This window comes from Glycine max, chromosome 3 (genome assembly GCF_000004515.6).
Source record: "Glycine max cultivar Williams 82 chromosome 3, Glycine_max_v4.0, whole genome shotgun sequence".
Lineage (NCBI taxonomy): Eukaryota > Viridiplantae > Streptophyta > Magnoliopsida > Fabales > Fabaceae > Glycine > Glycine max.
In genome coordinates, this window is record NC_016090.4 from 6,522,621 (window position 1) to 6,540,527 (window position 17,907).

At 32.1% G+C, this 17,907-nt stretch overlaps 1 pseudogene; it reads right to left on the bottom strand.

Annotated features, from left to right (window-relative positions):
- Window positions 1-3,807: 3,807 nt before the first annotated feature.
- LOC113001228 (probable 60S ribosomal protein L14) lies at window positions 3,808-17,810 on the bottom strand (annotated as a pseudogene).
- Between the last annotated feature and the right edge of the window lie 97 nt (window positions 17,811-17,907).

Consider the following 17,907-nt stretch of genomic DNA (forward strand, 5'->3'; position numbering starts at 1 on the left):
TCACTATTGACCCAAATCCTTGATGCATGAGATGCATAATTCAATTTTCAATCTTATGTAAAGACACCAATAATTTTCGCAATTCATTCTTACACAACCAGGGCTTTGGTAACTGGTAATCCTTAATCAAGGTCATAGGCTTATAGTTACTAACACTATATTTATGCATACCTAGCAAAGGTGAAATTATTAATAGAATCCATGTCTAGAAAACCAAGATAAGAATATCGTTACCTTATATTAAATCCTTCCTTAAGTTGTCCTTAAATTGAATTAGCAAAAAAATTTCCCCCAACTTCCAACATTGCATCTATTTCATATAGGCACTAATCATCCGATGTCATAGACAAAACTCAATCGAGAGTTAAAAACAATGTTGTCAAACAAATTAGTTTAGCGTTCACATCACTCTTAACTTGATAAACATAACCGATTGATAAAAAAAACTAGGCCAAATCATAATTATCAGTCAAATTGCTAACATGTGAAGATTTGGTTGGCTTACTTTCATGTCAAACTTTAAGTTTTCTTTTAATAGGCAAATGATCATGTATTAAAACACAACACAAGCAGTGACATATACAAGTATCATGTTCTGCTTATGTTCATGGTTGAAAGCATATCAATCTGATTCTCCTTATCTTTTCAGCAGTAGCAAGTAAACCCTACAACTGTGCTAGCATAATTCTCGCTCTAGTTGTGTACTTCATAGCGCTTTGTAAGTTCTTATATCTTATCATATGTGGTTCTCACATGTATAGGCTATGATTCAAGGAATAGGAAAGGAATAAGGTACAATAATCCCAATATCCTAGGGAGTAGGGATACTTCAAAATAGGCATCATATTCATGTCTAACATGTACTAATGTTAGACACTTCAAGGAAACTAAGGACACTCCTCTATTTACATTTTCAAATTTTTCCACTTTGAATTTTCTGAATTTTTATTTTTACACAAATACAAGTGGAAGTACTAAATAATTAAATAAATGATAGTATTTTATTCACTGGTGAAAATTTTAAATATTGATTCTTTTTTAATTTAAGTTTTGTGTTTTTATACTAATACTAATTGTATATATTGTACCATAACAAAGCCATGTCATGTCCCAAAGTCTGTAAAAAATTTCATGCCCTCATGTCAAAGTCATGTTGGTATCCATGTCTTGTGTCATATCCAAGTTTCCTACCACTATATCACCCTCCCTTCTCTTCATATATAATTCACACAAATTTTACATAAATAAGAGAAAAAGAAAATCTACAATAACAAAAGTTTAATGATTTGTCTTGGCATATTTCATAGCTAACATTACTGGCTCACTTGCTTCCCATGTTTGAAAGATCAGTGAGGGGGAATTAAGAAAAAGAATACAACAAATAAGAGAATGTAGCATTGACAAAGAAAACTAAGCAGACAAAGAGACAACCTAAGTTTTATAAACAAATTAATAGGTGTCATTACCTATAGTGTGTCCCATAAACTTCTTTATTTATGAAATTGTATTCCTCATGTCCCAAAGCTGCATCAACATTCCCATATACGGTCAATACACACAACCCTTGAAATAAATAGACAAATAATATGCAATGACTATGTTATACCCTCAAAGAATGAGAGTGTCTTCATCAGATGCAATGACAAGTTGTGTGGCAACATCAGCATTCCAATGCAAAACAGAACACCATCTGCTAACCAAATCTGCAAAACTGCTAGTTCTCAAATGATATATAAGGTTATAATAATTTTTTTTAGATAATAGAATACCAAACATTCTTCAAAAACAAAAAGCCAAAAGATGAGCAACTAAGTTACCTTATCACTGGCTTTTGCTTCTTTAGGTCTCAGACCACTGGAAAATAAACCCAAAATATGTGTATTAAGATATATAGTATTCCACCAAACATATAACATTGAGAAAAACTATAAAGGATAGATTAAAATCCTTCCTCACATGTGATGCCAATATATGAAGTAGATGCTAATATGTGTTGGACTTTAATGTTACAAGATAAGTGTTTTGCAATAGTACACCACATTTCGGTCCATATCTATTTGGTAAGTGTTATGCATACGTTATTTGTATACTAAAATCACATAGCAATTATCTCATTTTCTTCTCTTTTATTTCTTATTTTGTGTTAAAACAATAGGAACTTAGCTTCTTCTGAGTTTTTATCCAGAAGATGCTAAAGTTAATGATTTTTAGAGTAATTCTTGTTATATTTTGTGTAGAGTTGTAGCAGAGGCCTGGAAGAGGATTCATGAACTAAAGTGTCTTGCTCAGCGAGTCAGAACAACTTAGCCCAAGCAAGCCGCATAATGCAAGACGCCACCTTGGAAGATAGCTATCACGAGTAATTGTGCTAAGCATGCATCTTGTGCTTAACGCACGACCACTTGATTCAGTTGTACAAGCATGCTCAGCGCAAGTGTCGCGCTAAGCGCACAAGAGAGTTTTGATTGGCCAATTAGTTGGTGAAGCATATAAAAAGGAAAGAAAACATTTATTTCCTACATGAGGAAGAAAAACCAAGAAGTAGAGAAAAGCAAAGAAGCCAGTGCAAGGAAAATTTGTTTTCGGGGCTCTGACCAATCCGTTTCAATCCATTTCCTTTCCTTTCATCCCACTTTTATTTTTGTAAATCTCATGATAATGAAAGGCTAAAACCACTAGTTGTTGGGAGCTCTGTAAACAAAACTCTATTTGATGTAATGATTCTAAACTATCTTTAAATATAATGTTGTTATTATTATTCATCCATGTGTTGATTCACATACTTATGGTTTGATCATTCATCTTTATGTACTGTTTTAGGATATAAATATTGGGAAATGTTTGTATGCTAAGAACTTGGGAAGCATATCTAAAGTGAGTTGTACCTAGGGATAGAGTTGTCTTCTTTAGCATGTTCATGGATCTCTGCTCTTAATGCAAATCATTTAGTATTCAATCACCAAGGGATTGAGAACGATATTAAGTGATTTAGGTTCTTTCACTCGATGTAGGTAATAATTATATTAATGTTAAAAGAGAAAAATCTATTAAGATTACATTAAGAGTAGTTTTGGCAAGTAGGCCCCCCAACACGTTCCTTAACTCATCACAGCACCATCTCACAATTTCTAGCGTTTGTTTTCTTAACCTTCATCTTCCTTGCTTTGTAGTTAATTCCTTTTAGTTTATACTTATATTTAATCAATGAACAAGATTCGATTAGAGTCACTAATTTCTTATATATATATATATATATAACTAGGAGTACAAGCATAGTTCCTATGGAATTTGATATTCAGTCTTATCATTTTATACTACTTGTGGAAATTGGTACACTTGCCAAGGAGACAACACTATTCACCAAATCAATAATTATTTCATCCTTCTATTTGCATTCAGATTCAACAGATGAGTTCACATTAGATATGTAAACACAAAGTTTATACAATCTAATATTACATCAAAATAAATTCTAACGTGTAGAGATAAGATCAACATGGGCAAGAAATGGAAATTAGAGATTACCTCTTTAGACCATGGACCTTTGACGAGTTTTGGATTTAAGAATTTTTGCCACCTATGCAAGCATTGTACATCAATTCTATCCTTGAAACACTCTGCTACAAACAAATTTGGCAATCAGAACAGGTCACATAACAAAATATTGAATAATTAATTTGCGTAAATTAAAAGTGCTTAATGTATTTGTCTGTGTCTATGAGAAATAAGTAGAATTACAAAACTGGTCAAGGGGATGAAATGCAAGAAATAAGTAGAATTACAAAATTGGGCAAGAAATAAGTAGAATTACAAAATTGGGCAAGAAATTTCACCATCCTTAGCCCCAGATGCAAGAAGATTTGGTGCAATGACATAAAACTCAAGACCACCAACCTAAAACAAAGAAATATAAGATAGGATTTTAAATTAAGCAAACAATATATATGGTTAAGGACAATTAAAACTCAACAACAGCTTGGCTTATAAAAACAAACCAGAACTTACTGGTCCTTTATGCCTTACAAGGTGTCCAACAAAAGGGATTAATTTTACTTCTTTTCAGCAAATGCTCCATAATTGAAGCTTGCTTTTGCAAACTACACTTCTTTTTCAATTCAGCTTTTACTTTCTCTTTACGTTGTTGATCCTTTTATGCCTCTTCTACATGTTTCTTTTGTTGTTTCTTCTTTTCAAAAGATTTGTTTGTCATCATTTATTGCCTCATCTTATGACAATTTTAAGTTTGATTCCTAAAACAATCAAGCAGTTAAGGAAAAAAAACTTTAATAATCAAAAGATAAATCTATTTTCAATATTTCATCAGATGAGTTAAGTCAAAAAATTAAATTAAACTATATATATACAAACTACTGTAATATTCAATTTGAACATATGTAAAACATGATTGCACTGCCAATGAGAACAACCACAAAGAAGAAGCAACTTCAGCTATACAGAACACAAAACTATATCAAAACAACAACATCCCTTACATTGAGTAGTGGCTCTCTTTGCAGTTCATTGTGCATGCTTTCTTTCTCTTTCTCTTTTTCATCCTCTTTTCTATTTCTCTCCAACTGCTTAATTAGCAATTTATGTTCTTGGCTTGCTCTTTTCTTTTCCCTACAATTATATTTTAGGAAAACAAATCAACACATAAATTTATATATTTGAGACAACAATCAAAACATGTCAGGACTGTGTTTAAGTACACATCTTCACTATTTAAGTACATGTCAATTATGGAAAATGTTGATATAGTATCAGCCATGTGACCTTAACTAACGTCATACTAAAGCAAGAACTTTAATTCAATTATAAACCTTTTTTTAAAATAAAATAATTACATAAAGATATAGTTATAACATTTAATTGGTTGTCAAGTGAATAACAAAGTACATAACTCAATTCTTGAGATGATTAGTGTGAGCAAACTATACATTTACAATTTACGTTACACCCAGGCTTCATATAAGAACTACCTCGCCCTCTTCACTTCAAGAAGAGTATAAAGTACTAACTCAGATGTTCAGGAAGGCAATGTATATGAATAAGCAATAATAGACCAACACATACTACAATGACGCAAAAATTAGAAACAAAAATCGATACACAACCTTGGTTGAATTACAAACAAATTAAAAGCCACACTTCAACCAATAACAATGAAGAATATACACATTTTTCTTCCAAGAAAAAACAAAGAATTTAATTAATTAATCAAAATCAAAGTACATTGAACAACTAAAATTAGCTACATGAGTGACAAAATACAATGCCAAAGACAACCATAATCCTCTCATGGATCCTTCTCTGGCAAGTGCATCGACCATCGAGTTCTCCTCAAACAAATTTTGGCATCAATTTCAAATCCTTAGTCTGCATCACCAATATAAAACTCAAATCCTTAGTCCATCAATAATAAACAAAAACTCTTAATCTATATTAGAATAACAATTCCTAATGCACACATTATAAAATTTAATAACTATTGTACCAAATATCAACATAATTCAAGAAAAACAAGAATACACAATCACCTCCTAACACCAGACACACAGCTCGACATGGTCCTCCAATACATCAACATTAGCATTGGGCATGATGTAGGTCACTCTCTAGCCCACAAACAACATGTTACTCTTTACTATTACATAGGTCACAGACTCTGCCAGCACGATTGCACTGTTACTTACTTCTTCATTCAACTTGTCATTAATCTCGTCCACGAGCTTCAATAGTAGACGGTTGCTCTCCTCCATCAGCACCGTGACGACAACGTTTCGTGAACCACCACACATGAAGAGAGGGTAACCTACAACAGGCCCTTCGACACTCAAGTCAGAGCTCAACGCTAAGAAATAAATTAGGTTATTAAATGAGAAATGAACAATGTCTTTACCTTGGGAATCTCATTCCCTTTTACAATACCATGATGGGTATTGAGCGTTTTTTTTTCTCTTTTGGTCAGAGAGCTAAGGAGATGGAACATAATTTTGAAGTCAAGGTCATGATGGTGGGTTCATATAAGTTAACCTAAATTTACAATAGCATGTTAATATCAATAACTTATCCCAAAAATGGAACACATAATTTAGAATCTTTTGATTTACACTTAATAAATTTCTCCTAGAATGACATGTATTCTACATGATATGGGCAAAACTATTTAAGATTACCATATACAGTCGAATACATAGATCAATACTTGTTGACTATAATAAATGTTACATGTGCTTCTAAAAAAATAAATGTTACATATTGGTAATATTGTCTGATTTCATCTTGTGTTTATAGGAATGAAAAAGTTTATTGCATGTTATATGAATGTCACATGTTTTCCAATTTCAAGAAGTAGGTATAAATAGCGACAAGAAAGGATTCATATATTGTATGGAAAAAAATAAATAGAGGGGCTTCTTTTAGAATAAGGACCAACTATTGTAACTTGGAAGTAAGTTTTAAGAATTTAAAGTCTATAATATCTTATACTATTCATCATGTCACATCTTAATTAAACCTTTGATCGGTGAGTTTATCTTAAATTCTAAAAGTGTCTAATAAAAAAATAATTTTAACATAATTTTTTGTTACAAAAAAGTTAGAAAAATATAAATTATTATTGAAGAGATTATATCCAAATGAGGGTTTCAGACCATGTTACTTGCAACTATACATCTATGACACAAAGCACGAGTTACAAAATAGGATGCTTGAAAATCCTGAACTTCATGAAACCATGCCTAGTTTGCAAGTTGCAACAAATACTTCATCGATGCAATCCTTTTGTGGATATGCTTAGACAACTCGCTCTACGTTCAAATGTCCATGAATGTAGTCTACTTATTAAAGAGTGTCCTTCCAATTAACCACAATAACATCTCCCAATTGTTTCATGTGACATCCTTTATCCCGACATACATATAAATAAATAAAACATGAAAATATTGATCAACAAATTCACGTGGATAAAAGGTTCACATTCACTTCACTATTACCAAATAAGGCTTATTAAAAACATATTCAACTCAAAACAAGGTCGACAAAGTTTACAAAAAAAAAGTTTTGTTAAATCAGTGAGGTAAAATAAAATAAAATAACACCATGCAATTAAAATAAAAACTCATCCCCAATGTCACATCCTATCAGAGCATTGTGTCCCAACGTCTTCTGCCACAAGATTTTTTAAAGTCATCCACCTAGTCATCTACTCCCATGAATACAAGGTTCGAGATCATCACAGGATCCAAACACAAATAGCACACAAGGAGTGAGTTATCACACAAAAAAATAACAAAACAAATAAACAAGACGTAATCAAAATAAATTAGGAAAATATTTATAACATAACTCAACTTAATACAACTCATGTCACTTCACCACTTTATCTTTAAAATTCATTTTCAATCACTAATCACATTACACATGAATCACACCCTCGAGTCAAGACACAATAACACTAATCAATTTCATAATAAACAATTAGCAAGTGTTATGAAACAAGACTCAAGCCTACATGCAATGTGGTACCATGTCAGTGAAAAATCACCCTGGGGCGCTTAGGAGTACATAACAAGACACACCACACAATGAGTATGTCAAGACACAATCACACACTCGAGTCAACACACAATAATACTCATCAATTTCATAATAAATAATTAGCAAGTGTTATGCAACAATTATACTAAGACTCAAGCCTACATGCAATGTGGTACCATGTCAGTGAAAAAATACCCTGGGACACTTGGGAGTACATAACAAGACACACCACACAATGGGTATGTCATGTCACTCTCACTAAGTAAAATCGTAAGATGACTAGTCAGGGTCACTCTGTTTTGCAAGAATGCTCCAACCATATGGGATCAACATAGGCTCAAAGGAGCACTCAAACCGAGTGTCTTTTCCCCCAAGGCCTAGACTTCGAAGAATTCGTTAGGGCCTCACCTTCCTAATTCAGGTCCAACCCCTAAAACAATTTTTGCAAGCAGACACTGATCATGAATTATACAATACTCATGACCTCACACTCGTTTTTAAAATACATTTTACACATTGCACTACAATTTAACATTAGTTCCTAACTAGGAACCTACACTTTCTCTTTAACACTGTGCATAAATATTTTTCCCAATATAAACACTAGTCGGGTTATTGTATAATTCACAGCTCACAACACAATTATTATCACATCAAGTGTTAAACACACACTTATTCACAACCAAATATCATGCCCATAATTTAACATCTCATAATGTCACAATCCACCACCACAGGTTTACGTGTATCCCACAAATTAGCACATGTTCAACTTTCTACTTATACTCGATTTCAACAATAATATTATAAGCAAGCGCTGCTCATGAATTATACAATACCCACGACCTCACACTCATGTTTCAAACACATTTAACACTAGTTTCTAGCTAGGAAACCTACATTTTTCCTTTAACACCGCATCAATATTTTTCTTAAGATAAACACTGGTCTGGTTATTGTATAATTCACAACTCACAACACAAGTAACGTCACATCAAATGTTAACCACACACTTATTCATAACTAAAACTCATGTTCACAACTTCACATCTCATTATGTCACAATCAATCATCTTATGTTTACGTGTATCTCGTAATTTAATACATTCAACTTTGCACTTATACTCAATCTCCATAACAATATCATAATCTCAAAGTAATATATTATTCTACAATTCATCATATATTCAATTTATCACTTATATAGAATTTCAATCACAATTTCATAATCTCAATATAACTATATATTACACTAATCTTATTCAAAACACAAACAAATTATACAAAATATTTCTCAATCCACAGGGAGTAAAATCCCTCAATCAATTTAACATAATCATACAAGAAGAATTTTAATATAATAAACATTCCAAAATAAACCCCAATTTGATCCTTTAAGAACCCCTACACATGTTCATTCTAACCCCAATTGCGATAAACTCATTCCTTACCTCTAAACGGGCTCACATGTGTATTCTGACAGCGATAGCGGCATCTCTAATAGTTTGTTGAGATTCCTCAAGGTTTTCTTCTGATTTTTCTAATAGAGTTTTTAAGCGTTAGAGAGAGGAGAAGGGATTCAAGCCTTCATTCCATTGTCTACATGCAAAGAGTATTTCTCCATCCAGAGACATTATTTTGAAAATTCCAACGGTAAAAAAGTGTGGAAATAAATCACTAACTACATATCAAAATTTCATGACAATCCAACGGTTAAAGAGTCTGGGATCGTAGTTTTACGGAGATAGTTTTGGGTTTTTGTGGGAAAATAAAAAGCTACAATGCAAAGGGTATTTCTCTTAGTTCGGACATTTTCTTCGTAATTCCCAACGGTGAGAATGTTTCAAAATGAGTTCCGAACCTAGTTCTCAAATTTCACGACGATCCAACGGTGAATGAGTCCGAGATCGTTATTTTTTTAAGACAGGTTTGATGGTATGCAGGAAAAAAAGAGTGTTTTGGGAGGAAGAGAAGGGAAAACGAGATTGAGAGAAAGAGGAGGCGTAAAAAGCATCGTTAGTCTTAAAAATGACCTAAGATGCCTCTATTTATAGTTAAGATGCTCACAGCCTATTATTTACTCTATTTTTTCCTTGTTTATTATTTTATAAACAAATACTCTATTTTATTTTCTATCAAATGAATAATAAAATATCATTTTTATTTTCCTTCAAATCATTATTTTAATAAAGTTATTTCTTCTTTTTATTTATTTATAAAAATATCAATATTTTTCTAAAACTCTATTTATTTTTAAATAAAAGTTATTTTAATTTATATACGGAAAAAATGGAATGTTACACTTCACAAGTTGTGGGAATTATTGTTGGTGAAGATGCAGAATCAATGGCACGTGGACGGAATATCAACGTAGTCAAACATGATCGAAATCTGATGAGGATTCAAGAAATAGTAGGATATTATGATCCCTTACAATATTCTTTATTATTACCTTTTGGGACGTACGATTGGGACCTTAATACCAATAATCACAATGGAAAAACCATCTCATGTCGTGAATATTAAAGTTACATGCTTGAACTACATGACTTTCTTTTGTATAATATTGTAACAATGTAACTGTCAAAATATAATATAAAATGTACTAAGTAATAATTTGATTGACTACTACAAATTTGTCCCAATGATCCATCCGCATTGTTAAAAGTTGGTTGACTTTTACAACAATATGTTGTGAATAATTATGTCAAGATTGAAGCATAAAGGTTAAGGTGGATAAGAAGTCACCATAATAACATTCGTGTTGAAGTGTATCAAGGGTTGTAAGATGCTTTGCATGTAGGACAAACTACTGCAGGTAACAACTCTAATATATATATGTATGTATGTATATATATATATATATATATATATATATATATATATATATATATATATATATATATATATATATATATGAATGCCAAACAATATTACCATCATCGTTTATTGGTAGTCGTCGAGACTTGAGACAACGTTATGAAGATGGTAAGGTTATTGTGCTTAATGACGGAAAACCTCATATTTTCCTTACAATGACATGGAATCCATCTTGGAGCGATATATCAATCCAACTTGCCATTCATCAAACACCACAAGATCGTCCTGACATGTTGATAAAAATCTTTCGGGCAAAATTTGAGTAGTTGAAAGATGACATCATTAATAAAAGGGTCCTAGGAAAGGTTAAGAGTTACACGTATGTGATAGAATTTCAAAAACGAGGACTACCACATGTACACATGCTAATGATCTTATAAAGTAATGAAAAACTACAAGATCCATAAGAGTATGATAGTTTGGTGAGGGTAGAAATACCAAAAATTGAAAAGGAGCCATAATTGCATAAGGTCGTACTAAAGCATATGATACATGGACCTTGCGGAACACTCAATCCAAAATCCCCATGTATGAAGAATAGCCTGTTAAAAAAAAAGTATCCCAACTAATTCTTAGAAGAGACACGCCAAGGTAATGACTCATATCTGGAGTATAAAAGACAATTTGACCAACCAATACATGTAAATAGAAATATGAATATTGATAACAGATGGGTGGTTCCTTATAACTCTTGGTTGTTGTTAAAGTATGATTGTCACATAAATGTTGAAGTATGAAGTAGCATCCAGAGCATTAAATATTTGTATAAATATGTCTACAAAGGCCCAGATCGAGTAACAACGGAAGTTCATAGAGGATCAAATGTAGATGAGGTTCAACAGTATACTGATACAAGATTGGTGTGTGCCCCGAAAGCTTTATGGAAAATCTTTAGATTCACCCTTTACCGGTTATATCTATCTGTTGAAAGATTATAAATCCACTTGCCAAATTGTTATCAAGTGTGATTCTATAGACATCAAAGAATCACTGATGTACTGGGTGATGACCATAACTCCAAAACTATGTTGACACAACTCCTTGCTCAAAATTGCAATGATCCATATGTTAGGAATTATTTGTGTAGAGAGATATCAGAGCATTATTGTTGGCATAACAGGTATAAGGAATGGTTCCAAAGAAGATTGAATAGGAAAGTTGTTGGTAGGATCTATACAGTACTAGGGGTGGGTAAGCGGGCCGACCCGCCCCGCGTAAGGCCCGCCCGCATAAGCTCACATTGGCAGCGGACTGGGCCAATACGCCCCCGCTTCTTTCACGGACCAAATAAATTGGTCCGCCCCCGCCCCGCGGACCCCGCGGGTCAAACAGACCGGTCCACGGGCCTAGCTTTAAAAGAATTTCAATTTTAATAAAAATACAATATAATCAAATTAAGTTCAATATAAATGTAAATAAAATCTCAATAATTAGTCAATTATATCAATAAAATAAATAAATAATACAAAAACTCAATTCATCATGTTTATAACTTACAGATCAAGAGTTTCGTGGTTCATTCCCTTATCCCATGATTTTATCATATAATAATAGACAAGTGAAGTGTGATGGGTGTAGTAAGTTTGTGAAAACAAAAGTATCTCTGCGACAGAATTGAGAAAAGAGGCATAGAATTTAAGAGTTCAACAACAATGAATCAAACCCAACAAAAATAGGATAAAAACAAATTCTAGAGAAAGAAGAGATGTACTTTGCGTGGTGGCGCGGTGGTGGGTCGAGGCTGTGCTGCTGTGGTGTGTCGCGTGACTGTGTGAGTGTTAGTCGTGTTTTGTCTTCTTTGTAAGGGAAAGAGTCATATGACATGCGAGTGTGTGTGACTACGTGGTGGAGAAAAACCGTGAGGAGAAATAGTGTTCTTAGAATGCTACAATGATAACTACTAAATATAATATGAGCTATTTTTTATAATAAAAATATATTGAAATATATTTAAAAATATTTATTTAACAATTATTTTTGGCTCCAATGATAAGAATTGATATTTTTATTATTTATGACTTGGAGATATAAAAAGGATAGATTAAAAGAGAAAAAGATCGAAAAAATATCAAAAAGGAAGATTTTTTATCACTTATCTTTTTTATAATAAAAATATATTGAAATATCTTTAAAAATATTTATTTAACAATTATTTTTGGCTTAAATGATAAGAATTGATATTTTTATTATTTATGACTTGCAGATATGAAAATGATAGATGAAAAGAGAAAAAGATCGAAAAAATATCAAAAAGGAAGATTTTTATTATTTATCACTTATCTCTTTTATATTAATCTTTTATTTTTCTTATCTTATCTTTTTTATCTTTATCATCTTTTAATTTAAATCTTTTATTTTTATCTAATATATATTTCTTTATCTATTATTTTAAAAGAAAAGTTTAAAGTAAAAAAGAGAAAATCAAATCTAATATAATTGGGTCAGTGTCACACAAATCAAACCTAATACGGGTTGTGGGCAACCCACGGGCCAAACCCGCATAGTCCGCGGGTTAAGCGGGGCGGGCCCAAAAATATGACATAACCATGGACCATTTAAAAAAATTGGTTCCTAACCCGCGCGGACCGCGGATCCCACGGGCCAGTCCATGGACTTGGGCCTGTTTACCCACCCTTATATAGTATCCCCTTCATAAGGAGACAAATTCTACTTGTGTGTTTTGTTATCTCATTTTAGAGGTCTAATCAATTGGGAATACCTACTTTCACCGAACGACACATTTTTGCCCACATTCAAGAAAGCAATTGAGCATTGGGGACTTCTAAAAAGTGACAATAGTATTTATGAGTGCTTAGTTGAAGCATCAAGTCTACAAATGTCTTATTCTTTAAGGAGATTTTTTGTCACTATATTATTTTTTTGTGAACCAACTAATGTTAGAAGCCTTTGGGATCAGTTTTACATTCACATGGTAGAAGATTATCCTTCAACAAGCACTACTATGGGATCAAGCTTGACTAATATGTTATTAAGAGATTTGAATGGTCTTCTACTTACTACTATAAAAAAACTTTTTTACGACAACTCTTCTATGACGATCGCAAGAAAATCGCCTTAGTTAATAAGGTGGTGGCATTATCGTAAATATAGCACTTTTGGAACAAAGACAGTTACGTTAAAGACCATTTTGAAATGGACTCTACAATGATGGTTACGTTAGAGACCGTCTTAGAAACCACTGTATAAAAAATCAGTGGCATTTTTTAAATTAAGTGGAAGTTAATTGAAGACAATTTTGTAATAAAACCATCTTAGAAACAATGTAGACAAAGACGGTGTTTACTCGCGCTCGCTCTCATTCTGAAATCCCTCACGTTCAGTGTGTTTTGTGTACCTGGGTTATCCATCACTCGCGTAGCACCCTAGACTCAATCTCGCGTTGTGGCCTCACTATCGCCCCTTGGCCTTATGCTAATGTCGTCGACATCACCTATTCCACCACTTACATCATAATTTAAATTATTTATACTACTGCAATACATAGTACGATAAAATGCAAAAAAAAAGTGATGATTTTAACGCAAAAAATACGATAGCACTAGAAACATAGACACACAAACGCAACAATGCTTATGTTTCTGCTAGTTATATATAATGAGAGTAATATAGAAATTCCATACATACATACATACATATATATATTAACATGGTGTGACACAATTCTCAAATAACTTAGTTCTTTATAAGGTTAGGATTTGATAACAAGTATGTCCGTATAAAAAAAAACATTTATTAGGAATGTTAGTCCCTTAAATGAATCTCAATATCTTCTGTTAAAAAATAGAAATTAAATATTTTTTCTAAAAAAATAGATATCAAAAGATCGATTCCATTTGTTTGATTGGTTAAATATTAAATAAAAAAGATAGATTTGAGGAAATCATAGAAAACCATTTGATTGAAGTTTTTGTACATGATATCTTTCATACCATCAAACAATTCCAAAAAATAAATAATAAAATAGAAAAAAATGATAATACAATAATAATAAAGATAGAATATTGAAATTATCTTATCAAATTAAGAAATCATACAAATCAATACTAAAAATTATAAAGTAATATTGAACTTATAAGGCATCCACTAGTTCTCACGATGACTTAGAAAATATCATAGGGGTCAAAAATATATCCAGGAAGGAAGCAAAGGAACAAACACTACTACAAAACTTAGTTTCTACATCGGTGGAAAATGACATTCTACATCGGTGGTTGACCAATGTAAAATAAGATGTCGTTGAAAGTTAAAAAAATTTAACATCAGTCCTAAAACGATCGTTGTAGAAAGACAACGTTTTTTACCTCGTGCCTAACGTACCAACCGTCTTTGATGAGTAATTATTACAACGATGCTATACTAACCACCGATGTAGAAATTAGACCTTCTACATCGGTGTTATATTCGTGAACGATGTAAAAACAAGGGTTTTCCACATCGGTGCTTATGTCACCACCGATGTTAAATATCGAATAACTTGCAATTAAAATTTAGGTTAATAATTTTTATATTATCAATATTGCTAATAATTAATAAATATTATTATATAATATGAAAATCAATATTTATAATTACAATAATATCACTATTGCTAATAATCAATAAATATTATTATATAATATGAAAATCAATTTATAATAACAATATTACAATATTATCTATATTAGTACTAATAAAGAAATACTGCCTTTTCAGGCTCAATATATTCTCACCACCACATCATCAATTCCCCTGCACCTCAACAAAACATGAAAACCTTAAAACACCTAACCCGAAACTAGTATGCCAGTCAGCAACATGATAAGCAGAAGTTCATTAGGTTTAGAGTTGCAGCAACATGATAGGATTTTTCCAAATAGCTAATCATCTACCATTGATTAATTCGATACTCATGAGTTAACGCATATCATTTTGGAAAAATAAAACTTCCACTAGTAGTAGCAATTAGCAAAGAGAATGTTTTAGTACGTTCGTGAGAGACAAATTGACTCTTGGTAAATCTCTGAGACTTGCGCAGAAATAATGATCCAATTTTAGTGCAAACAGATAAATATGTTAGCTGGATTTCTCCACACACTAACATGTTAGCATGTGCGAAGACATGCCATTGATGAATGCCTACATTTATCTCACAAAGAATTTCATTATGAGTAATGCTATATTTTTTTTTATATAATTTATACTATAAAATTTTCCCTAATACTTTTAAAAAAGCATTAAATGAAAAAGTAAAAATATTTAACATATTAGAAACATAAAAAATTCTATATTTAACAACTAGAAAAATTAATGATATTATAAAAAAATAGAATTACCCATTCATTATTTGTTAAGGTAGTATTTGATGGCAGAGTATCATTTAAATAATAGCATGCTTTTTATTGGTAGAGAACACAGTATCATCCACTATATTAAGCTATATATATCTTTTTACTCTATCTTAGTGACCGCATAAAGAATTCAAATAATTCTCAAAATACAAACTAATGTACCATGTACGGAGGAGTATAAGAAGGTGTCCTTGTTGCAGTCTATTTATTTATTGAAAAAAAAACTCACTTATTTTAGTAAATCCTTTTTCTTAAAATAATTAACTATATTTTGTTAATAATATAACTAACATAGATTGCCACTCTCAAAAAAATATATATCCTATGCAAAGCTTAGGCTAAAATATTACTTTCAAAAGCAATTGAAACCTTTAATTAGGTAGGGAAAAAAGAAATTATATGTAATAAATAAGAGTAATCTAGAATTTAATGATTCCTATGAACGGATTTAAACACCATCTTTTGATTTTGATAACAAAAGATAAAATAAAAACAATATAGAATAGGGGGGAAAAATGAATGGTCAAATCATGTATCAACTGTCAAGCAAAACCCATTTGAATCAATTTAAAAAATACATGCAGCCTTTAACTAACTGCAGGAAAAAAAAAGTTTGCCAATTGCTCTTGAAAAAGACAATGCTTGGGGAGTTTCAATTATTTCAAGGAACGGTATTATCATGTATTACTTGCTCAATTTTCTAAGAGCGTTGAGGCATAAGGTTTCATGTTCTTATAAATATCTAACCAGAGTCAACATGATTAAGCAAATAAAAGTTTCAGCTATGAAACTCATAATTTAGTATCATAAAAAGGTATGGCAGATGACATATCCATCAATGTTAATTTAAAACTGAAAGCTAATATGTAATGCTAACATGACCAGGACAAGAAACATTCAACAGATTCTATCTTTCAACAGAATCATAACAGGCCTTGCATGAAAGCTCATTTAAGATTAGAAAAATACCTAGTGTATGCTGAAATTATTTCATATTTTGTGAAACTATCCTCTTGAGAGCCAATCTCATGAAGATATAGACAATCTAGATTGCTGCAAGGCTGGTCATCAAGATCTATCCCCAATCAAGCTTTAACTAATGAAAGAACAAATTATAATTCATAAGGAATTAGTAATTTTCAAACCATGTTTATGAGCCATGCATGACAATATTTAGTGATTCCAAAACAAGCCCTGCAAATGCTTAAATTAAAACCTCTGCCCTCTGCACAAATTAAAAAAATCCAAAAATTACAATTGAATAAAACCAAGACACACATTGACATAACAATACAGTGAAACACACATTTCAGTTTCAGCATGTGCAACAAGGTCATTAACCAATAAGAACTACAATCAAATAAGAGAGAAAATTATACCTTGATCTTGGCCAACATTATCTTGAACCTATCAAAATCATTGAGGGATGCCCTTATCTTTCTGACAATGAGTTTCCTGCCCCATGAACTCTTCTCTCACTCGGTCTTAACATTTGTTCATTAACAAGTAACATAAACAAATATTTTCAATTATAACCTAATGATAAAATTAACAATAACAATAATCGATAGAAAAGCAATGAAACAACATCCTCCATGGCTTTGACAAGATCTTTCTTCTTAGGGACCCTCTTAATGTCAATCTTAATGTCGGTTAGGGAAAGCCTTTTGAAATTGACTTGGGACCTCACCATATCAGGGGCATCGACAAGAGCCTAATATTATTAGGATTATCAACAAAGCAAGAACTAATTCTAAGAAAGCATGCAAATGGTTGTGTGTAAATGTGAATAAAGGTAAGAACTTGGGTGGTGGTGGGAGAGTTACTCTGTTCTGGTCAATGACATCGACAATGACGACGAGCCTGCCATATTCCTTGCCGTAGTTGATTTGGGAAACCCTCCCAATCTCAACATACCTCTTGAAAGGCTGAACAAGAAACAGAGAAAACGCAGTTAAAATACAACAATATGAAAGAGAAGAAGTAGCGTAGAGTGAAAAAGAGAGGGAGAGGAATCACCATTTTGGCTGTAGATTGCATAGAGGCAAACACGGTACATGCATCTAGGCGAAGCCACCTATGAAGCACCGACACCGACACGGACACCGGACACGACACAGACACAGACACGTGGACA